Here is a 25,791-nt window from a genome sequence, read left to right as displayed (position 1 = left end):
ACAGAGTTATAGATATTTCATTGATTCCCCATTATACCCTATGGCCGGATCTCTGAGGTGGGTCCAAAGCTTCAGAGCCGCTCTGGCCAGATCACTCCGGCAGAAACCCAGTCCAGAGCTCTGGATTGGATCGCGCCCATCTGAAGCAGCTGGATCCAAAGCCAGATCGGATCACTGCCAACTCACACAAGCCTCCTGTTCATCAGGCAGATTAAGTCCAGCGAGTTTCTGCATGAGGAAAAAAATTATTTTAGAACTGTCAAAATAAGGTCTCAAAACTTGAACACAATCCATCTTGGTGCCACTTGTACTTTCATTAGCATAAAGTATCTTAAAAGAAATTCTCCAAGGGAGCTTCAGCTAAACTCTGTCTCAATATTATGGCACTTTCTACCACCGACAGGCAAGCTCAGACAGAATGGTAGGAGGCCATGGGTTGGATTGTTTCTCAGTAGGTTTACCCTGGGGGTACTGTCCCACTGGGTGCCCTGACAGTCCTGGACAGCAGTTACAGAGACGTGGGCTCGGTGCCTGGCTGTAGCACTGACTCTCTATGTTAGGCAAGTCTATGACTCTGTTTCTCATCCATTGTGTATTACCTCCTGTGATACAGGGCAAGAGTTTTGAGGGATGGCAAATACTGAATGAAGAGATGATCCTCAGGGTGCTAATTAATATTTCTTCCTAAACATTGCCCTGGTTAACCAGCTCATGCTTTCTCACAGTCAGCAAGACTATCTATGTTCTGACTATTGAATGCATCGTTTCCTGTTATTTAATTATGGACATCTCATAATCCAATCCTAATTGGAAAATGTAATAACCAGTGATAGCTGAGCACATCCGTTCACATAAGCATCCAGAAGTTCGAATGCTCACTTGAAGTATCATTCAAAGTATTTGCAGTTTTCCAAGTGAAGGGACTTTTTGCATCAGGTTTCTCCTGTTTCCTCTTTCTGTCTGCGTCACAATCTAAAACAGCCACAAGAGAATCAATTACCCAGGTAATTTCAGACCAGAGCAAGACACAGAGGATCATAGAAAAAGGGGAAAGGTCAAATGAACTTTTATTGATATAAAGAAAAAATAGAAAGGATTTAAGTCAAAGTTTGGTATGACCACTGGGAGAAGGGTCAGGCTGGTTTTTACTGTATCTAAGCATGGGTGTACATTCATTAAAGAGTTGTTCTTCTTTGATTAAACAGCTTTAAAAATTACAACTTTTTAACACACCACTGACCATCATCAGTGCCTGGTCTAAGCCACAGCTGCTGGTGTTACTGATGTATAGTATCTTTGGTAACATTGGACAAACTGTGGAGAGAATGCACTGGAACACTTTGGAGCTTGTGTAGTATTGGTAGGCTTATTAATTACGTACTTCCAACAGACCTAAGATAAGGCATACTCTTCAGTTGTAGCATCTACAATGGCTATCAGATATTTCATATGGTGCAGGGCTTCAAACTAGATAGTCACTGATGTCAGGACCCAATCTTTAATTATCTTGTGTAACCTTGCAACATTTCCCTGCATGCTGTAGCATGCAACAGACTTCTTCAGTATAGGATCTAAGAGCATAAGTTTGGACCTCAGAAGCAGTTTCTGAAGCAGTCTGGAGTTACTGAGTGTAACAAGGAGCTAGGGGCTCCCATTACTTTAAGAGCAAAGAAGCCACAAGGAGGTCCCCAAGTGAGGGAAGACTGCTCATTATGGGCTGAAGAGGAGTAAGCAGCAGGGACCTATAGGCTACAAGTACCTATTGCAGAGCTAGCAGCTCACATACAGTAGGGACAAACCCTGCTGGGGCAGCAAGGGCACTGTTATAGAGTAGCAGCCATAAGCTCACCTGAAGACTATCAGGCATAAGTGAAACTCATGTGGGTGGCTGGGGAGCCACTTGGCAGGAAGAGCACCTTGGAGGCTCTTAAGACCAGTGCCTGAGACCATGTAGGCAGTCTGGCCCTGCAGATAGCAGGGAGAGGAGCACCTGAGCAGGATGGCTAGAGGAGAGTGACTGACAGACACCTGAGCTTCCCTGGGGAACTGCATGTGAAGAGGTTATAGCTTGCAAGGAAGTACGAGGGGAGAATTCTAGTTGTAACCAATGGGCTTGTATTTTTGATTAAGCTTTAAACTGGTGGGCCAGAAGTTGCTATAAGGGCTGATGAGGAGGCCACAGTGGGGCTCCTGAAAGACATATCATGGTTTAAACCACAGGCATGCCCAAAGAGCATGTGGGTGTTTTGAGCCCCTCCAAGGGCCAGGGCTCAAGATGCTGACAGTTGGAAACTGTGAGGGTGAAATAAAGCCCGAAGCAAGAAAGGCAAAAGAAGTGGCCTGGAGCCAGAAAGGCTAGGGCTGGAGCCCATGAAGGACAAAAATCAGGGCCAGGGACCATAACCCATGAGGGATAAAAACGAGGGGCCAGGGACCCCAAGAGGAGTGAGATGGGGGCAAGTCACAGGAACTAAGGTCCAGAACAGAGGGTGTTGGGCTATGGACCCAGCTAGAGGAAAGGGGCGAAGCTGAAAAGACTAAGGACTCAACAAGGGCATGAAGGCCTGAGGAGTCCAGACATTGTATGGGAGCAAGGTGCCCACTGGAGTGATTAACCATTAATATTTGTGAGGTATGGGCATAGCTGTAGGGGTGGAAAGAGACTACAAATAGCCCTTAAGGCAATAGATGCCCTGGGGGCACAAATGGGCCAGGAAGACCCACTTTGCTGGTCCCAGTCTAGACCTCAAGAGCTGAGTCTGGGAGGGACCTACTGGCCAAGGGAAAGACAGGGGATCACTTTTAGGACATTTGGCTGGTGTCCAGGCTCCTATCACACTCCTGCAGAAACAGCTTTGCGAGCAGGGGAACTCACCCATCTGGGTCCAGATGAGTGGAGTAGCAGAGACAGCCAGGGAAGCAGAGCTGCCAGCAACCCTGGGAGTGCAAGAACCTGTGCTCTGAGGAGCTAGCCCTGATTGGCCCACAGCAGACAGTGGGCAGTTTAAAGGGAGGATGCTGAGGGAAATTCAGCATTCAGTATCCCCAAGAAGAAACAAGACTGGAGGAAGCAGAAAGGGGAAGGAACCCAGAGGAGCAGCCCAGCACACTAGACCTCAGAAGCTATGGAGAATGAGACAAGCCCTAAAGACAGAGATCAATCTCTTTGCACAAAAGAGATAAGTAACTGGGGAAAGGGGGAAGGATGGAGGCCCTGTCTTCACAGAAGACCAGGCTGGTCCTCCAGGGGAAGAATCCCCATGGGGAGTGGTTGGGCCAGCCCACCAAGAAAGGAGGGAAAGGGAGTGAATTAAAGTGGACTGGTTTGCTATGGCAAGTAAGGACAGCGGCAACCTTGAGGCTGCCAGCATAAGAAATAAAGTATAGGCGTCTTGCTGGTGTGCGAAGAACCGAGCAGAGACACACTGTCAATGGCAGAATAGACACAAAAGAAGGGGAGAAGAGACCTGAAGGAGGTACTAGGTAATTTTGAGATGGAAAAGAATACAGTGAGAAAAGGCCCCAGCCAGGGGCCCTACCTTTGATTTAAAACCCTCTGCACTAAGGAGGATTAATAGCAATAAAAAGGGAGGTGAAGAACCCTTCACCTGTTGATTTGATTTGATTTAAAGAAAAAGGGGGAAGCAACCTACAAGCCCCAAAGAGGATAATTGAAGAGGGCTGAGGTGGCAGCCTCTGGACCTACAAAGGAAGAACTCCAACGGATCTCTGAGAGACAATGCTTCTTTGATGTGAGGAAAATATTCACAGAGCAATGGAGCTGAGGAGGAAATAGGATAACCTACTGTGAGCTGAAGGACTAGGAGAGAGACCCAGACAGTCTCCGCTCAACATCCATGGAGAACAGTGAACATCCACCTGAGAGGAAAGGGGCAGAGTATAGGGAAGGTTGGAGCTCTGCAGAAAATCCATGATGAGATCAGATGGATGTGCAAGCAAGAACATCCACCCTCCCAGACATAAATTCCATCAAGGTGTGGCAGGAACGTGTAGGGGGATACCTAGCAGTCCGAATAATTCAGTCAGTTCCAAGGTGAGAGAATACTACTCGGTCACAGGCAGCCTCCTTTTTCATAATCAAATTATTTCAACAAAATTGTGGCAGGTGAGGGGAAAGGAACTAGGAGCAGAGAAGGAGCCATGAGGCCACCAGGGGGCATCACAATCTTCCTGGGGCCCAGTCCCATTTCACTGAGACACAAACCTAGAACACCAATGTACTGGTTTTACAGCACGTCTTTGAGCTACACCACACCTTAATCTTAGGAACTCAGTATGGAGTTAAGCTAATACATACAGGGTGCATCTACATGTGAAATTAACACTACTCAGTAAGCTCCAGAGCAGTTTGAACTGGAGTCAGCTACACCCAGGCACAGTATCTACACATGCACTCAGGACAGCAGCAGGTTGAGCCAGGGCTGAGCAGCCCTGAACTGGCAACAGGCTTGGAGAGTTAGTCCTGGGCTCTGAGTGGCAGGGTTGGGTGGCAGAGTGGGGTATAAGAGTGTTAAAGTGCAGAGTGATGCAGCAGGCATCCCCTGCACTTTAGCACCCTCATACCCCAGCCAACCCCTGTCATCACCTACACATGCATTTCATTACATTTAATTATTCTGCTGTAAGACAGTACTGTCCCTGAAAGTACTATCTTATGGTGAGGTTAATTAATTTACTGCATCCTAATACCAATGCACTTGTACAGACAGTGACACTTTACTGCAGAGCAAATTAACCAGCTTTACAGTAAAGCACTCATGTAGATGCACCCCCTGTAAATAACATTACTCATCTTCCTTGAATGGTCATACCTGAATCATTAATTGCCAGATGTATCTTATTAAGTCTCAGCTTAACACACACTCTTTCTATGTATGGTTATACAGCCCTTGGAATTCTCATCTGATGAATTTTCATAGGGACCAATGCTCAGAGCATTAGGTAGCCTGAAAGAAACAACAACAGAATGTCAGGTGTAGGAGGCCTCAATATGACAAAGAAGGAGAGGATGTGATTCTAAGAAGAGGCAGATGGATAACTGACTGATACACTTTGAATCTGTGAAAGACTGAAAAGGTCACCAGGAATTTGAAATGAGATCATGAGGCATGCAAAGGAGACATGACAGATGCAAATTCAGAAAGTTATATTGTATCCAAACAACACCAACATTTGTGAAGTTTTAGAGTCCATAGTTTTAGATGTTGCTTCCAGCCTCAGCAAGATGATTAACCTAGTCCCCAGTTTATAAAACTTGCCTAATAGCAATTACTTGATGCCAATGCAATTAATATATTAATAGTGCAATGCTAACTTTATATGAAACCTATTTTTTTTCTGCCCAGCTCATCTTACATATGGGTCTCACTAAGCATATGCGGTTGGGACAGCCAGTCAGGCTCTTCTCCCGAAGAATGAAGATGAAAAGAAGAGAGGAGAAGGTGGCCAACAAGAAGGCTAGCTGAAAAGACCCATCCAGAGCTACCTGGAAGATGGTCATCTCAGGCTCCAGGACATGCAGGGCTAGGCCTGCCCTTTCCCTGGAACTGCACCACAGGTATGCTCCCCTCACCCTGCATGAGAAGGCTCCAATGGAGACACCAGAGTAGGAGGTGGGTAGTCAGCAAACTGCTACCCTCAAGCAGGGTGGTGGTGGTGGGAGACTTTATCCTGCAGGGCTTCAAGGGACCCATCTGCACTCTGGACCCCCTAGCTCATGAGGTCTGCTGCCTCCCTGGGGCCCACATCTGGGATGTTGCAGAGAGGATTCCTAGGCTCGTCCTGCCCTCCAGCCACTACCCCATGCTTCTCGTCCATGTGGGCACGAATGACACAGCCAGAAGTAATCCAAACCAGGTCATGATTGACTACAGGGCTCTGGGAGCTGGGCTCAAGGGGCTGAGGGCATGTGTAGTCTTCTCCTCTATGCTCCCAATTGCAGGCCATGGATCTAGGAAGGAAGGATGCATCAAAGAAGTGAACGGACGACTCTGGCAGTGGTGCTACTGGGAGGGCTTTGGTTTCTTCAGCCACAGCACACACTTCAGGGAGAGAGGACTCTTGGGAAGGGATGGCATCCACCTCATGCCGAGAGGTAAGTCCCTGTGCCAGGATAGCTGATTTTGTAGATAGGGCTTTAAACTAGGATGGGGAAACACTGACTGGAGCATGCCTGGGGCCTGGCACACAAGAAAGCTTCAAAGTTGGAGACAATAGGAGACAACATGACAGGAAACTGAAGATCTCAACTGGAGGACTCAAGTCTTTACACTAATGCCAGGAGCATGGGGAACAAGCAGAAGGAACTAGCCCTCCTATTCTTTAGTGGGCATTATGATCTAGTAGGGATTACAGAGACCTGGTGGGACTCCTCACATGATTAGAACATAGCCATAGAGAGCTACACCCTGCACAGAAGGGACCGAGTACGAAGGAAAGGTGGAGATGTAGCTCTCTATGTGAGGCAGCAGTACACCTCCTTGGAGGCCAACATTGGCTCCAAAGAAGAGTGGCTCAAAACTCTCTGGGTCAAACCACAGGAGTGAGGGGGAGGCACGGTGAGAGAGATTTAACTGTAGGTGTATACTATAGAGCACCAAACCAGGGTGAGGAGCTTGATCTGGAGTTCTCTCGAGAACTGGCAGAGGCCAAACACGCAGAACATGGTCACCAAGGATGACTTCAATTACCCAGACATCTCTTTGGAAGAACACTCAGCTAAGTCAGATCGGTTGTGCTGTTTCCTGACCTGTTTTGAAGAGCTCTACCTGACTCAGGAAGTGCATGGGCCAGCCAGAGGTAATGCTCTCCTAGACTTGGTCTTGGCCAAAAGAGATGATCTGGCAAGTGACTTGAATACAGAGGCAACAGCAATCATGAAACTATCACGTTCACTGTTCATTGCAAGGCAGGCAAATCAGCTAGCAGGGTTGAAGTTCTGGACTTCAAAAAAAGTGAATTTCAACAGGCTCAGAGCAATAGTAGGGATAGTGCTGCAGGACCAGGGACTGAAGGTGAAAGGAGCACATGAAGAGCGGTCATTCCTCAAGGACACATTCCTCAAAGCACAAAAGAAGTCCATTCCCACGTCAAGGAAAGATAGCAGAAGGGCTGGTAGCACTCCTGGCTTAATAGGGATACCATGGTCCTCTTGAAAAAGGAGAAAGAGGCATACAAACAATGGAAGCTTGAGACAGTCCCCAAGGAGGACTATACAACAATGCCCCACACTTGTAGGGAGCAGATTAGAAACGCTAAGGCAGAGACTGAATTTAAACTAGAAACAGAAATCAAGGACAATAAGAAGTCCTTCTTTAAGGATGTAGGGAACAGGAGGAAAAAGAAATGGAAGCATGAGGCCATTGCTTAACAACTCCGGACAGCTGGTTACTGACACTCAGGAGAAAACTGAACTCCTGAATGACTGCTTTGCTTTTGTATTTCACTGGACTAAGAGGAAAATCATACTAGATAAGAATCAGAATGGGCATGGTGTGAAAGACCATCTTCCTACTGTTGATGTTGAGCTGGTGCATGATGAACAGTTAGAAAAGTTAGACATTTATAGGTCAGCAGGACTGGATTAACTTCATCTGAGAGTGCTGAAGGAGCTGGCCAAAGTCATCGTGGGCCTCTAGTGAAACTCTTCCAAAACTTGTGGTGCTCGGGGGAGGTCCCTGAAGTCTGGAAGAGGCCCAATGTTGTGCCCATATTCAAGAAGGGAAGGAGAAAGGACCCAGGCAACTATAGGCCAATTAACCTAACTTCTATCCCAGGGAAAATCCTGGAAAAATTCATCAAGGAGTCTATGTGCATTATGCTTGCAGAAGGTAGGATACTGAATGACAGCCAGCATAGCTTCGTTGTGGGCAGGCCTTGTCTTACCAATCTCATCCCCTTCTATGACCAGGTAACTCGCCACCTGGATGAGAGAGAGAAGGTCAACATTGTATACGTAGACTTCCAAAAGACTTTTGATCTGGTATCCTATGATATTCTCATAGGAAAACTGGAGAATTGTGGGGTTAACTGCTCAACAGTTAGGTGGGTAGGAAGCTGGCTGCAGGGTAGGACCCAGAGAGTTCTAATGAACAGATCTGTGTTATCCTGGTGAGAACTGGCCAGTGGTGTCCCTCAGGGGTCCAGGCTTACTCTAGTGCTTTTCAACATCATTATCAATGATTTGGATGTGAGGGTGAAAAGCTCACTGGCCAAGTTCACAGATGACACCAAGTTATGGGGGAGCGTGGTCATGCTAGAAAATAGGCTGCAGATACAGGCAGACCTAGACAGGGTGGCAAGTTGGGCAGATCAGAACCAGGTGAACTTCAACATTGAGAGCTCCACCTGGAGACAAACAATCCCCAACATACTTACAGGCTTGGTAGAAGATACATCCAGTTTTGCAACCTCATCCTTATTTGAAATCAAATCTAGTTGCAAGAAGTACTAGCCCACTGCTTCTTTGACTGACTTAACAAAGCCCCCCTTTTGGCTGGTGAGGTGCAGTTTTGAAAGATAAAAGGGACATTGTGATGTCTGTTGCAACAGCTCTTGTAATTACCTAGTGGCTGGCTTTATATGGGTGCAGTATAATGGTACCTCTAGGGTAGGTGACCAGGCAACTGCCCTAGGTGCTAACTTGGGATGGGGAAAAAAAATGGCTGCCAACTGCAGCTCCCACAGTCATTCTGTAGGAGCGGCAGTACCTGGAATTTGCTGCTGCCCTTGTGCCCTGGGTACCTGGCCACATTGCTATGCTTCTGGTGTGGTGACAAACTGGTGAAGACATCTCATGTTATTCTCCAGAGGTAGCAGTCAAACAATGCTCTAGACTTGTGCTAAGGACTCTCCTGGTCATTTAGGTTGGGGAGTTAAAGCAATTGAATCTGCTGCCAGCTACAGTTCTCCCTGTAGCCTATGGCTACAGAAACTGTCATCTGTTAAACATGCTAGCCCTATGGACTGTTATGCTCAGAAGTACATTTGGAAGTACAAATTTGTGCCATAACTCAGGCCCCTGCACATGTGTTTTGTTACAGGACACATTGTCCTGCTGTGGGCAAAGTGTGCATACCCAGCTCCTCCCAACTCCCAGTGTGCTCCTCTAACAGGGCTCCATGTGCTGTGGGGGGGCTGGCTAGGGCACAGCATACCTCAGCACAGGCCTAGTTGGCAGGGTGCCACAGTCCCCATGCTGAGGCACCCTGCACCCTACCCAGATGGGGAGTGGCATGTGAAGACAGAGGAGCCCCTAAGCTGAGACACGCTGTGCCCCAGCCAGCCCCACTGGCTGGGATGCAGCGTGCCTCAGTGTGGAGCCTCTGCAGTGTGCAGAGATGGCAGAGCCCATCACTATGTGCCTCAGCCTGGGAGCTACCTGCTCCCAGGGCTGTGTGGTCCCCCATCTCAAGGCTGCCCGCTCTCCCATCTCTGCATTTGTCTGGGCACACACTATTTTGGTGTGCTTTTCTCCACTTCTTTCCCAGGGGTTGGGTTTTTTTGCTACTGGGAAATCCTGGCAGCAAATTTTGCCTCCATGCTGCAAATTAGCATCACTGTGCATGGTTTAACATGCAACATGTTCAGTTTGTGGCACCACAAGGAGACTTGTGATGCCACAAACAGCACAGGCCTGCATGTATAGACATGGTCATTGATAACACCCCAAACACAAGTAAAAATTCACTGATCCCAGTAGGCTCAACAAGATGCCTTGATGCAATGGAGGCCAAGCAGACAGTATTGTCTTTTCAGATATTCTCTGCTGTGAGCTCTTAGAATTCCCCTGTCATGTCAAAACCTCTCCAGATCCTTCTTGGCTCCCTTCCATCTCTAAAAAAATTCAGACAGGTCTGGCCCTCATTTGTGTCTTTTTAGCCTGGAGAATTATGTTGTCCTTTTTCTCACCTACTTCTTCAGCTACCACTAAAACTAGAACTGCCTCCTTTTTTTATATAACAAATAAACAACAACAACTCCCCCCGCCCCCACAAAAACCCATTGTTTTCATTTCTGTTTGGCTCAGCATTCTGAGCATTGCAGAAAGCAACTTGTCCTTCCTAATTAAGGACAATATAAGGTAATGATAAACTCTAGGCCCTTGCGAGTAGGCAGGTATTCGATCTGGCTTTGGATCCGGCTGCTTCAGATGCCAGGGATCCAATCCCGAGCTCTGGACCAGGTTCCCGCTTTGATCTGGCCTAAGCATCTCCGAAGATTCAGAGCTGCCTAGGAGATCCGGCCATAGGATATAATGGGGAATCAATGACACATCTATAACTTTGGTTTTTTTGTCTGATTTGGATGAAACTTCCAGGGGTTGTAGCCTCTGTGGAGAGCACAAAGCCTGAGAAGTTTCAAGAAGAACAGTGCTGGGGTTTGGGGGAAACTGTACCCCAAATTCTTGAAAGCAAAATTCATGTCACAGCTATGTGTTACAGCACAGTGGGGTGAAAACTGCAGGGTGATAGCCCCTGGTGAGGCCACAAAGCCTGCCAAGTTTCAAGAAGATCAGTGCAAGAGATTGGGAGGAACTGCACCTCAAGCTGCGGACAAGCAAAATTTGTGACACAGATGACCCTGTGTGCGTTAAGGCACAGCGAGCTGAAAACTGCATGGGGTAGTGGCCCCTGCTGAGGCCACGAAGCCTGCCAAGTTTCAAGGAGGTAAGTGCAGAAGTTTGGGGGAAATCTCACCTCAAGCTGTGGACAAGCAAAACTCCTGACATGGGTGACACTGTATGTGTTAAGGCACAGCAGGATGAAAGCTGCAGGGATGGTAGCCCCTGCTGTGCCCACAACACCTGCCAGCTGTCAAGGAGCTATTGGCAGGGGAAGTCTGGGTTCTGGAGCCCTGCACCTCTAGCTGCTGACAGGCAAAACTCGTGACATGGGTGCTTGTGCAACTGACTGTCTCTGTCTTGGGGCAGTTGATTGTCTGTCTTGATTCTTTCCTCTCCTTAGTCTGTGGTTTTGTAGGTGTTAATTGTTGCTAATTAACTGGTTACCTTAGCTAACAACTTTGTATTGAGCTGGTCCCTGAGTTAATCATGATTGATTGTCAACTGGTAACACAGTAGCTTAGCAGCCAGGCCTGCAGTAGTCCCTCCACCCCACCCCACCGTGCCCCAAGACACACCTTTGCACAAGCAACCATGTCATGAGTTTTGCCTGTCAGCAGCTACAGGTGCAGGGCCCCAGAATACCCCTGCACCTATCTCCTTGACAGCTGGCAGGCTTCATGGCCACAGTACGGGCTACAATCCCTGCAGCTTTCATCCTGCTCTGTCTTAACACATACAGTGCCACCCATGTCACGAGGTTTGCTTGTCCACAGCTTGAGATGCAGTTTCCCCCAAACCCCTGCATTTATCTCCTTGAAACTTGGCAGGCTTCATGGACTCAGCAGGTACAACCTCCACTGAAGTTTTGACCCCCCTGTGTTGTAACACATAGAAGTGACACAAGTTTTCTTTCAAGAATCTGGGGTGCAGTCCCCCCGAACCCATGCACCAATCTTCTTGAAACTTGGCAAGCTTCATGCCCTGCAAATTTCATCAAATCAGACAAGAAATATCAAAGTTTTAGATATTTCATTGATTTCCCATCATACCCTATGGCCAGATGTCCAAAGTGGCTCCGAAGCTTTTCTGAAGCACTTTGGAAGCTCCAAACTGCTTCAGAAAGCTTAACAAATCCAGTGCTTCGATCTGGACATGCTGCTTCGGACACCGAAGCGTCTGAAGCTTTTCCTGATCTGAAGCATGGTCTAAAGTTTCACACAGCCCTAATAAACACCTGTCAAATAAGAGACTTTTTGTGATAACAAGGCCTGATTGTCCATTATATTCATGGGCCATATCCACACGTGCAGGCATGTGCAGTTTGTGGCACTGCAAACCACACTCCCAGAAAGGTAAAATTTACCCTACGCTGTAAATTTGCAGTGTGAGGGCAAATTTTGCTACCAGGAAATCCCAGTGACAAAAAAAAAAGGCAAGAATAAAAGTAGTGCAGTACACGTGACAGGAGTGTGGACTGGGAGACACAGAAACTAGGTCCTTCAGGGAGATGCTCTGGTTTCCAGGAGCCGGGAGGAGCAGGGAAAGGGCAGTTTGCCCAAAGTGGGGCAATTTGCCCCACACCAAAGCACACATGCAGGCATATGTGCTGCAGCAAAAAGTAGCAGCACAAATTTGCATATGCAGATTCAGCCACGGAGTCTAAGACCTCTTGTATAACAGAGGCCTGACAAAGGTCATCCAGTAATTCCAGGTTCAAATTGATATCTCCTGGATGAGCTACTGTATCTCTTTTAGAAAGCTGCCTAATGTCCCTCCATTTAAATGCATCATAGATTGCAATTGTTGGGGCAAGTTGTTCCAAAGGGTAATGGGTATAGATTCATGCAGTGTAACTGGAACTGTGCCTACTTTCACCAAGATAAATTTACCTCTCATTGGTGAGAGCAGCTACTCAAATGGCTAAGATTTCATCAGCTGCCACATCCCACTTAACGCTGTCACTTCATTAATAAAATACTCCAGCTAGCAAAACTGTGTATACGGTTGGAGTTGTTCCTTTATAAAATGAAGTTCCCTCAGTCAGATTACCCTCGTTATAGTGAGGCTGAATGTAGGAGAGCAGAAAAAGAAGCTATGGGAGATACACAAACTTCAAAAAGTTCAGAGCTAAATTTTAGTTCAGATGATACCCGAAAAGCTACACAAAATAAGTGAACCTCTGAAACCTACAAAACAGGGTTGACAGTTGCTCAAGAAAGAGAAATATTTCCAAGACTTCAGTTTCACATGTCCCTAGTGATATTTTGACATGTATTTCTCATTAAGTAAAAAAAAAAAGTATATATTAATAATCCAAATATTTGTTATATTGCTAATGGTAAACTGTAATATCTTGTATCATTGCCTTAGAATATCATAGTATCATAGTATTTTGTACACACACACACACACACACACACACACAAACATACAAATAATCTATCCAAATGCACAGAGGTAGCTAATTCCCATCTCAGCTGTAGCTTAGAAATGAAACAAATTATAGAACATTTCAGAACCTTAAAAGGGTTGGTTGGTTTGAGTGTATAAATGGGTTAAGGTTCTGGGGATTTTGATTGTTTTCTAACTTCATGCAGCGCATTTCTAGAAAAAAATATATATGTATATATATATATAAATAATTTGTCCTTAGTTCCCCCAGTATCTGATTGGCAAATACGAATAATTGTGTTTTGTTTTATTTGTTGAAGTACTCTGAATGGCCAAATTCAATTACATTTTGAAATCCTGCTGCTATGCAGAGACCAGAGTAAGCCCCAAATCATTTTTTTCAAAGTATGGGCAGCCTTGCATAGAATCCCAATGGAACTTCTATTGAATTCAGCCCTAGCTCTAAAGAGAATACTAAACAGACATGGAAAGTTTCTGATGAAGTTCGGTGTATCACAAATGGGATTTTGGAAGGGGAAATGTAATTGCCTCAGCTGCTAAGGCAGCCTTCTCCATTGCTGCCTCTTCTTCCATTGCTTGCCCTGTTTTTCCATGCAATGCTAAGAGCCCAAATGTACACCCCCCCGAGAACCTGGCTGGAAAGTGAGAACCAGGTCAAAAGCGCAGCCCAGGTGTTAGCATCATTCTGGAAAGTCTTCACATGGGCATGATTTCCAGGTTTGACAGCATTGTAGTGACAGCAGTTTTTGCCCTGGATCAAAGTTTTCCTCCAGGATAAGTGGGCAACCATGGACAGTGATTCAGTTTTTTTCAGGTGCTTCTGATGCAAGTGGTAGTTATCCTTATGCTAAACAAAATTATCTGTCTTTACATTAATCAGTGATCTATTTTAAAGGTTAATAGTCACACCAGGATTTAAGACCTTTTGTACTGTTGAGCTAAGCCATACCTGCAACGTATTTTACATAGACCAAAATTTAAACTCAAACAGGCATTCCCTACAAGAAAGTATAGGTAGTAGAGTGGACTATATGTTTAGCCAAGTTTGTGAAGTGGTGGCGAAGCACAGCTAAGAGGTTGGCCAATCCCCATTTAAGCAAGGCATGAAACTTCCAGCAGTCTAGGTGTAACCAGGCAGGCTATAAATTCATATGCCTTTGGGCAGTGGCTTCAGAACAGAGTTCTGATGAAAGCTGGGTGCTATAACTCTGTTTACCAGTGAGGTAATATGCTTTATTTGTCTAAGTGCTAATACAGTTTACTAATAAATGGACTGACCTTGGGATCTGGAGTTCTGAGCATTTTCAGTATTGAATTCCAACATCTCTTCATACAGATTGGCTGTGGGTCGGTATGGAACTCCACGTGTGGCTAAAAACATAGAATGATTATTTTGAGGAAAATATAATGGAGACCGTGCTTCCATTCATTATCATATACCTTTAAGCTTCCCTGAAAAATGATAGTGGTCATTTGAAATGGAGCCCATAAGGCATGCAGGCAAAATCAGCATGGAGGGTCCTACACAAATGCCTTAAGTTATGGGTTCCTACTGCTGAACCTTACAATTAAGGCAAGAGAACTTCTCAGCTGGGGTGAGCGTCAAATGTTTCAGAAGAGAGTTACTATAGAAACCATCTCAACTGTTCTTTCTCTGCAGCCTTGTTGGTGCTAATAAACGGCCTCATTATTTTGCAGAAAGTACTTTGGAAACCAGCAGCACCACAGTTTGGGCCAATACAAAATTAACGAGTGAAAATAGTGGGGATATTTTTTTTATTGACCATGAAAAGGAGGAAGGCAGCATTTTCCATTAGGAAGAGATATGGCTCATTTGTTCAGTTTTGCTGTATTTATGTTTTATGTATTAGAAAAATGATTCTTGCCATCATTACACATTACTAATTCCCTTGTTATATTAAATGTATGGAAGAGGAATGTCTCCTGCCTATCAAACAGAGTTAATAAGTTATGGGAAAACTCATTAGAAAAAGATGGAAGGAAAGGGGGCATAAATGTTGGATTAAATGTTTGAGTCTCACAGTCATTTCTGGTATGGGTTTCCTGATGATTTGTGGTAATGCGCATGCAATGCCCACGTGGAAATATGAGCTAGAGGCCTGCAGGGATACTAGATCTGCCCTGCTCTGACTGACTCTTCACGTGTCCATTCCTGAGCTATACCAGTACCCCAATCTCAGGGCAGTCAGCTCACATGTCCCTGGTGATGCTAACTACCAGGTTATATCAGGAGCTAAGGTTGATATACACAGGTGCTTAAGGCTAAGGAGTGGCAACGACAGATCAGAAATCCTATCATCCTTTTCTGGCTGACACAAATGCACAGCTTGGAGCAGGCAGAGGGGAACCTGAAACTCTGGCACAGGCTCATCTGTGGACATAGGACCTGAATGAGAGTCAGGTTCCTCTAAAGAATAGTACCATATAATCTGAAGCCCCAAATGTCACTAATGAGCATTGCACATATATTATTGAGAGGCTGCTAGGGCAAGATTAACCAGATTCTGTTTTCAACACATGTGCAAAGCTCATTAGTGACTATAAGAGAGTTTCACAGGCATAACCAAAGGCAGAATTATCCCCTAGAATTAACTTTTCTCCTTAGCTACCAGCACATTGGCTGCTACATGTCTTTTACCTATTTGCTATTCCCACCAGCCATTTCATCAAACAGTTTGCCTACAAGGAATGGAAAAGGCAAGAGGGCAGTGGTGATCAAGAGGTTTGAGGCTTGTCAACTGTAGTGTCCAGAGTTGATGAAGTCCCAAGTGGGCATATAACCATCAGAAATCCCATCTAAGAGCATGAGAAATAGCAAAACTTCCATTATCCTTCAGTACATTGTTTCCTTTTGAGGAAGCCAAGAAACATAGCAGCTATTTCAAGCTATGGTGGCCAGAAGGAGGGGTCAGGGTGATGCATCCATTTCTCAGTTTCATAGTTTGCTCCAGGCAGGCGGTAGACCTCGCGTGTCGAGGAGTCCTGGTGACAGAAGGGGCCCTCTGTACCTCTCAGGATGAAGTCGCCTATGACGATCACTCGACACTTCCTCCTCCGGGACTGCTTGGCTCCTTTGGCCTGTTTGGAGCATGGAGAGTGTGGAGTTGCCTCCTCTCCTTCCTTCTCCTCCAGTGCTGCCAGGGCCTTGTACCTGTTCTCCAGCTGGCCTGGAGGAACTGGTACTCTTATGTTGTGAGCAGCCCTGGGTTCTGGAGGTGACCGTCGGCCACTCTGCAGTGGAGGGCACCTCCTGGGGTGCCTTTTCCTTGGGTGCACGGCCCTGCAGGGAAAGGAAGTAACCATCAATTTCATCCTCTGCCTCCTTTATTCCCCTCAGCCTGATAACCTCCTCCTGAAGCCACCTCACCTGCGCCTCCAGGGTCCTAAGATGGGCGCCTGCAGTACAGGTGTGGGGGCCCCCCATCCCTGCCCCCACCCCGGCCTTCCTGGGCATCCACCGCAGGCCGAGCTCTGTCTGGGTGGAGGCCTCAGACAAGCCCCATGGTGGGCTGTGCCCTCCGGGCAGGGGCCCTAGCAGCACTCCATGTCAACACCATCGTATGGGTTGCTGTTTATTTATAGCTTAGTGCGGTGCCTTTGCCCTACCCTAGCAGGAGTCTCCCTCCTGGCCCTTTCTGCCCACCCACCAGTGCGAACACTGGTGCAAATGCCAGTGCGGCTCAGGAGGCTCTCTACTGGCTCAGCTAAGAGGGATCTGGGGGGCTTCCCCTCTGGATCTGGCTCAGCTGTGTCCAGTCCCTCTGCCCCACTTACCTTAGGAGAGATCAGCTGATGCTGTCCCCACTGCTCGTTCTGCTGCTGCTGTGTCTGCCTCTGTCTCGGGTCAGGTAAGGGGGCACACGTGTGTGCAGGATACACATGTGCCTAATCCCTGCTCTCCTCCCTGCTCCTGGCTCCTGAAGTTAAGGAACCTTCATTCCACTTCAAGCTGGCAAGGGTGGTAACAACTTTTGGTCGTGTTTTCCAGGCTGGGACAATGAATCGTATTTAAAGGTTAATAAAAGGATGGTCATAAATTTTTAATTGTAAATTCTAATGGCAGGGATTGTATCTTATTAAATGATAATTTAGAAACATTTAATTTCAAGTATACTCATTCTGTCTCTACAGAGTGGCAAAGGATAAGACAGTTTAAAATAATAACAGGACTAATATAACCCGCTGGAGAGAGAATAAGACATATTGCTTTTTACAAATAAATGGGTTCTGTTGTTAATCACTTTTATGGCCAGTACCTCCTTCAAAGCTGGCAAGATATCTTATTCATACAGTGTAGCAGAAGCAAACAAACAGAACCTCTCTGGCATATCATCTGATTTCAGCGCACCAGCATTTTGCCAGTAACCTGCAGTGTGGGCCAGATCCTGTCCCTGCTGAAGTCAAGTGGTAATACTCCCATTTACCTGAGCATGGAGCAGGCTAATGAACCGTGTGAAATATAGTGTTTGGGAATACACATTTTGAGCCTCAGGGTTAAAAGCTGAAAGAAAAGACAGAATATTCAAGCTAGAAATTATGGACATTTATATGATTTTGTATTCTGTATCTGTTACCAGAAAGTAATTGTGAAGAACTAATTATTAAATACTGTAAAGGGTAAGATGCACATTCCTAATGGAAATGGCAACAATTTCTTAATTCCTGAAGTGTTCACGGCCAGGAAATTTAACTTCCATACAGTTTAAAAATGGGGATATTGACATCATATATATTAATATTTTACTGTTAATTTTACTGTTACCCTTCCAAAGCCACAATTGCTCAAATATGGGTCTAATTTGCCAAAAATCCTACTCCTCTAGTTTCATAAAAAGTTGCATTCACAGTTTGAAAGTAAGCTGGTTTTGACTGAAAATAATGCATGGGCAGAGGGATAGAATGATTCTCCCTAAAAGCAGTATGTCCTTATCCTGTCATAGAATATAAAACTACCTAAATTGGAAGTGTTCTTGAGTTTTGAACATTTTGCAAAGCCCTGTTTGCAGCTACTAGACAGAAACTTACTTCTGCTCAATTGAATACCATGATTCATGGATCTGAGAGGCATATATTGCCCAAGAGAAGATAAGTTAAATATTCACCTTAAGGAAGGTTACATCTTGATATACAATGACTATTTATTTTGGTGAATGTATTGTACTTCTCTGTTTGTTTCATCTGAACTATCTGTAGATGTCTCCCTTATTGCCCTGAATTCAAAAAGTAACCATTTTCTATTTGCAACTAACGTTTTAAAAGGTAGATACACTTAAAATCCAGAGAAGGACATAATTCAACATCACGGGTGGAAATAACACCTGGCGGCTGCTGTTCATGCTGCTTTTACATGAATCTCTATTCCAACAATCACATGACAAAAGTAAGCTGCACGGCAGCTCCTTTAATCTTGCAGGTTCCCCCGCGCACATCCCCACCGATTGGGGCCCCACTGCTCAGTCCTGATTGTCAGGAAAGAACAAACCACAGTTTTAAATATGGTGCCGTTTTTGTCTCCTGGCCAGTCGGCAGTAAGCAACAGGGCCCCTGGGGCTCCTCAGCCAATCAGCAATGGGAGAGGGGGCACAGGATAATGTTCAAGATTAAAGAAGCTGCTACACAGCCCACTTCTGTCGTGAGTTCAGTAGGTCCTTAATCAAAGAACAACAAGGCTAGAACAAACATCTAGAGATTATCGATCTCCTTGAACCCCCTTGGCCCCATGGGGTTGTGGCCAGGCCCAACAGGGGGAAGTGGCTGGCCAGGGAACAGTGAGCGGGGCTGCCTTTTGAAGAGGGCTGCTGGTTCCAGTAGGGGGAAAGAGGGCATGGCTTGTAGGGGAAAGGGGTGTGGCCTGGCCCCAATCCAGATGTGGAGGAGGGGATATGGCCTGGCTGTGATCAGCCGCAAAGGGATTAGGGTTTGAGAATTTAAGAGTGAGGAGGGTGGCTGTATTAATGGCCATGCCTTTCCAGCTGCCAAATTTCCCGCTTCACGGGGAGGCCTGAGGGCCAGATCCAATGACTCTGTGGGTTGCATACAACATGTACCTAGCACGCTCATCTGCCTCAAGTGAAGCAGAGGAACCATGACAGCCAACATTCTGCCTCTACGAAACATGTCAGTATATGCTTAAGTGATACCATGAAGAGATCCACGGTCTCTGTGGAAGAAAGCAAACATCCTCATAGTCTGTACCAATCTGACCATGGGGTAAAATTTCTTCCTGACCCCAAATACGGTGATCAGTTTGACCTTGACTGGAGGGGTAAGACCATCTTGCCAGGAACCTCCAGCTTTGCTCCAGCAGGAGCATTAGCACAACCCAGTCAAAACCCCCAGCCTTGGCTGTAGTCAACACCCAATGCCTCTTGAGGGAAGCTTAAAAACACCCTGACACATGTAGTAGAAAGGAGGGTGGGGAAAACACGTGGGCTACCATCAAAGCCCAGAAGCATGGGAAATGCCCACAGTAGAACATAGGCATATCTGCACCTAGATCATCCCCAACCAGTGGCTGTCCAAGCCCTTCTTTGAACAACTCCAGTGAAGGAGAATCCACAACTTCTCCAGGCATCTATTTGACTTCCTCACTATTCTAACAATGAAGAAGTGTTTTTTTGGATAGCCAATATCAACTTACTTTGCTGCAACTTCAAGCCTTTGGTCCACATCCTCCTCCCTGCAGCAAGAGAGAAAAGGTGCTTTTCCTCTTCTTTATGGCAGCCTTCAAGTATTTGGAAACTTGTATCATGCCCCCTTTCAAGTGCCTTTTCTCAAGCTGAACAAGACTACCTCCCTGAGCCTGTCTTCATATGCTTTGAAGCCCTTTATTATCGTTGTTGCCCACTTCTGCATCCTCTCTAACTTCTCCATGTCCTTTTTAAAATGTGGAGCCCAGAACTGTACACAATACTCTACATGTGGCCTAATTAGTACTGAGTAGATAGGCACTATCACCTCCCATGTCTTCTATCTAATGCTTCTATTAATGAATCCCTAAGCCTCACTCCCGGTTTGTGCAACTGCATCACACTGCAGATTCATGTTGAGTCTGTGATCTACGAAGACTCTCAAACCCTTTTCCAGAGTACTGCCATCCAGCCATACTCATGTCTCACTCATTTTAGCATTTTTAATTATTCCTCCCTGAGCATACCACCTTGCATTAAACTTAAATTACATTAAACTTTGTCCTGTCAGCCCTAGCCCAACTTTCCTAACTGTCGATATCCTTCTGAATTGTGCTCACATCCTTCACCGTGTTCTCAATCCTTCCCAGTTTCATGTCATCTGCAAACTTCCTCAGGAAGCTTTCTAAAAATCACTATTAAACACATTGAACAGCACACAGCCCAGTCCCTGTGGGACTGCACTCCTCCTGCCATTCTGACATGGACCAGTTAATAATTACTCTCTGCTTGCAGCTATTAAAACAGTTATCTATCTACCTTCTAGTACTTTTATCTAGCCCACATTTCTCTAATTTGTTCGTGAGACAGTCATGAGGGACCTTGTTAAAGATGCCTTGCTAAAGTCCAGTATCCAGGTTGTAGCCATGTTGCTCTAGAGCCAAAAGGTATGATTAACTCATGGTAGAAGTGATATCTTTTATTAAACCAACTAGATTTTTAGTTTAAAATAGATTTTATTAGACCATCTAGATTGCAATTAAAGACTTTTTTTTTGCAAAAATCTAGTTGGTCTAATAAAAGATAGTACCTCTACTGTGAGTTCTGGTTCCTTTCAATGACATTCAAATACTCTATATCTACAGCATTCCCTTCTTCCACCCAAGTAGTTACTTTGTCAAAGAAGGAAATCAAATTTGTTTGACATGATTAGTTTTTCATAAATCCATGCTGTCTGCTTGTGATCAGCCTTTCCTCAGCCCGACGCTTGTAAATGGCCTTCCTTGGGATATGCTTATCTCAGAGCAACTACTCTCTGCTGACTGCTCAGTTTATTGTGGCTGGTCTGCCAGACATCATGAACAGTAACTTAGCAAGAACAAATCACATGGAGTTATTTGCATGTACAATCATATTGCTTGATATTCCTCCAGACTTGTAAGAATGTAAACTACAGAATCTCTCAATATCCTTGTAACCCATGAATAATTCCACTGGATTCACTGACTTAACTAGGGGTGTGTACATCCATTTGCTGCACCTAGTCTACATTTAGGTGGCTTGCTTTAGGCTGTATGAACGTAGACTGGGAATGCCATGTACAGTTGTTTGCTGGTGCTGGAGGCTGCACAGGAAACCTAATGTAAATAACCTGGGATGGGGAAAGGGGTGGGTTGGTGCAGGGTCTAGCTAACAGGTCCATGGGGGTGGGTCTGGAAGGAGTTTGGAGGAATCTCAGAGGGTAGGAGAGGTCTGGCAGGTCTGTGGGGAGGTTGGTGGGTCCGACAAGAGTTGTTGTGCATCCAGGAATAGGAGGTTGGGAGGCTAAAAACAGCTCAGTCAGGGTCAGGGCGGGGGGAACAGCACAGCTCTGGGGTTGGCATAAGCAGTTGAGCTTTCCCAGCCCTAGGACTGTGCTCTGAATGTGTACAGGCATTCAAAAGATTGGGTTAATTCATTGCTAATCTAAGTTAGTTCACCTCCGCAGGTGAACTAGTAAATTCACCCCCTCCAAAATTATTGGAGGTTTTATCTTAAGTTCATCCCCCACTGCTGCAGCAGGGCAAGTGGCATTGAGCGGGAGGGAGGCAAGCAGTGAGATGCAAGTGGCAGGGATGGCAGGCATCCTGATAGTTTCATAGTTGGTCGGGTCAGAAGGGACCTGAGCAGATCATCAAGTCTGACCCCCTGCCATGGCAGGAAAGAGTACTGGGGTCAAACAAGCCAGCACCACTTCGCTTGGAATTTGGTTCCAGACCTAGCCGCCCTGACAGTGAAGTAGCGCCTCCTGATGTCTAGTCTGAATCTACCCTCTGCCAGCTTGTGACCGTTATTTCTAGTCATTCCTGGTAGTGCTCGGGGGAACAGGGACTCCCCCAGTGCCTGCTGGTCCCCTCTGACCCAGAGCACTTCAGTGTGCCCCTCCTCTGACCCTGTGCTACTTGATGAGGATGTGTATTGGTGGGGGAGATCCGCCAACCTAGAAGAGAACACACGCTTATCTTTAGGGGAAAGGTGGAGCCCATCCCACCCGAGCATGTCTTTCGTCGTGATGTGCGGGTCATTGTCAAGGAAGCCAAAGCCCGCCTCAAGACACCATTCCTGAAGCCACCAGTTAGTCTCTGCGATGCATGTCACCAGTTAGTCTCATGCCGTCTTCCATGTCCGCTCACTGGTAGGACAGAAGAGAATACCACCTGCGCACCTATCTCCTTCAGCACGCCCCCCAGAGTGTGGTAGTCCACCATCAAGTGGTCAGGGCTTCTCCTGGCCGCGTCATTAGTACCCACATGAATTAGGACCATGGGGTAGTAATCGGTGGGCTGGATCACGGCCTGGATCATCCCTGTCACATCCTGAATCTTTGCTCCAGGCAGGTGGTAGACCTCGTGTGTCAAGGGGTCCTAGCGACAGATGGGGCCCTCTGTACCTCTCAGGATGGAGTCGCCTATGACGATCACTCGACGCTTTCTCCTCCGGGACTGCTTAGCTCCTTCGGCCTGTTCAGAGAGTGGAGAGTGTGGAATTGCCTCCTCTCCGGTTGCCTCCTCTCCCTCCTTCTCCTCCAGAGTTGCCAGGGCCTCGTACCTGTTCTCCAGCCGAACTGAAGGAACTGGTACTGCCGTGTTATGAGCAGCCCTGGTTCTGGAGGTGACCGTAGGCCACTCTGCAGTGGAGGGCACTTCCTGAGGTGCTTCTTCCTTGGGTGCACGGCCCTGCAGGGAAAGGAAATAGCTATCAATTTCTTCCTCCACCTTCCTAATTCCCCTCAGCCTGCTAACCTCCTCCTGGAGCTCCCTCACCTGCGCCTCCAGGGCCGTGATCTTGGACCCTTGCCTCCATGCCAGTCGCGTCCCCCTCTGAGAGCAGAAAGGGAATCAGCCCAGAGTCACAGAGGAGCACAGGACCCAGTGCTGCCTACAGGTACTTGATTCTGAGAGAAGGTTTCATTTTCCTAATGATGAATGGAGGAAAAACCCTCATCCTCAAAATGAGTAAATATGATACTCAATACCATATGAGTATGGTATCATACAAAATACAGCCATTTTTTGCCTAAAACCCTTCTAAACACCTACAGAGATGGACATTTAGATCATAAACTTATAGAAAATCACAAAAAATTAGGGTTGGAAGGGACCTCAGGAGGTCATCTAATCCAACCCCCTGCTCAAAACAGGACCATCCCCTGATTATTCCAACTGGGGATTTGTCAAGCTGAGCCTCAAAAACCTACTTAGGTGATCTAAATGTAATGGCTGTACATACCCTGAGAGACTACTGGAAGCAGATTTTGGCCCATATCATCATATCACACAACCGTGCTCAGTCACAGTTTTCCTTACTTTACAGTTAAAACTGATATGTGGTGGTTATTTCTTGCATCTTTGCTTACACTCCAAATAAAATAGTTTTAACAGAATTGACCTTAGAACTTGTACCCTGGGAATTAGAGTTGTCTAGCTCTATTCTCAAGATCATATTAATAGCACAAACCCTGCATCCCTGTAGGAGGCAGTCAGACAGCAGAGAAAGAAATGGGAAATGTAATGAATTATTTCTCTTCCCTGTAAGAGAAAGAGCAGAAGTGTAAAAGTAGGGCAGCTAGCTCCTCAGCAGCTGACTGCTGCTGTGCCCAACATCTGGTGTGACTGCCTTGTATAACATAAGGAAACTCAAAAAGGAGAAGGCTGCATAGGGAATGAATGGATGTGGCTGAAACATTAAGTTATGACAGCAGTATCTTTTCAAAAGTATTAAAATGAAAGCAGGCCCGCTGTGCAGAAAAGCCAACCCAGCATGGGCTGCTTATTCTGTTGTTAACAGTACAAGACCAAGCATTAAAAAGGGTTTTGTTTTCTGGGTAAATGTAATATAAAGTACTTGCTTTTCTACAGTAGCGCTTCTCTGAGGAGCTCAAAACTCTTTGAGAACCTTGCAGAATTAAGGCTTCCTGTAATGGAGGTAGCTGTAAGCGTGACTCTGCTATTGTATAGATTACTTAGCCAGAACAAGGAGAGAATTTATTTTCCCAAGGTGATTCAAGACAGACTTCCCCTTTTCCTTCAAGCCAATCCATCTTTCTAAGGTGTGGCCACAGGTGCCTTGAGAGCCACATTTGTCAAAACAAACCTATTGGTGTCTCAGGGGCAGAGTACAAAACCCTAAATTAGTTCCAGGAGGCTTGCAAGGTTTGAGAGTCAGAACAAATGCTGTAATCATTCTGCTATACTGCTATTTGAGGTTGCATGAACAATTGATTTTCAGTAGAGAAAAACAAATAAATAACTGATTTTCTGACCCCTATTCCTTATTATTCTTTTTGCCACCTATGGCAGTGAATGACAGACAATGAATGACTGATATTTTTGACTGTTTGTTTTTGGGAGTGGGTGAAATTGCTATATTACTTTCTACTTTTTTTTCCTTTTCTACTATGTGACATTTCAAAAAATGAAGAAAGTTGCAGAATGTCAAAAAGAAAAACTGAAAACTGAGAAAATCTTGGGACTATTTGTTCTGTTGGGTTCAGTGCCCAAATCTGAGGGAATAGGAAGAGCAAAACAAAAGGCAACCCAAAAATTCTTATATCAAAACACCAGATGTCAAAATGGTTCACATGGCACTACAGAGTTTTGGGCTTCAAGCTGTAGGGTCTAGACTTTAGCAGCATTTGTATGTTGACTATAAAAGCCTTCAATAACCTTGGTCTTTGTGACTGGAGCAAAGCATGCCTCTTCTGACCTGGTCATGACAGCGTACCATGCTGGGCTAGTACAGGGTTAACATATTTCCAAGTCCATAAAAGAGAACACCTATTATGGGGATGGGAGGAATAAGATGGGGGGCCACTGGTGTCCTACCCTGCCCATTTTGTTGCCACTCACTGACAAGTCACATGCCCACCCCAGCCCTGCTGCTGCCTGTCACTCTGGACACACTGACCCCAGACCTGCCTGTGCCTCTCACTCCCAAACAGCAGTACCCTGCCTCCTACCCCTTGCTGGTTCCCCTCAGTCCTGACCCACAGCCCTCTGGCACTGCCCGTGCCCTGCACACCCAACCCACAGTCACCCATCCTGTCCTGCATGCCCCTCACTCATAATCCACAGCCCCTTGCCCCCTGCCTGTGCCCCTCACTTCTGACTCACAGCCTCTGCTCCCCCAGCCCTGCCAGTGTCCCACACTCTGGATCCGCAGCCTCTGCCCCCCAGCATTGCTGGCAGAGGCAGATTAAGGTATACTGGGGCCCTGGGAAAGCACAAAATTGCCATGGGAGCTGGGCTGGAGGGGGAATAGGGGACAGGGGCCTCTTCCCCTTCTAGTGCTGGTGGGAGAGACTGGGTGGACCCCATTGGGCTGGGAGGTACATGCCCACCTCTTCTCCCTGCTCCCCACCCCCACTACAGCCGAATGTACACACACACACACACACACACACACACACACACACACAGAGTCACGTGCACTCTACTCAGTCTCTGCACATGGACACAGGCACACACACAGACCCACACAGACACCCCCACACACAGACTCAGACAGACACACAGACCCAGACAAAGACAGACGCACACAGACACACCCACTCCCACAGACCCCCCCACACACACACTTTCCCTTCAGAAGACCTCCCCCTCCTCC

The sequence above is a fragment of the Crocodylus porosus genome, unplaced genomic scaffold (assembly GCF_001723895.1).
Source record: "Crocodylus porosus isolate Cpor-Errol unplaced genomic scaffold, CroPor_comp1, whole genome shotgun sequence".
Taxonomy (NCBI): Eukaryota; Metazoa; Chordata; order Crocodylia; family Crocodylidae; genus Crocodylus; species Crocodylus porosus.
The sequence above is the reverse complement of the archived record's forward strand: the minus strand, read 5'-3'. Positions refer to the sequence as shown.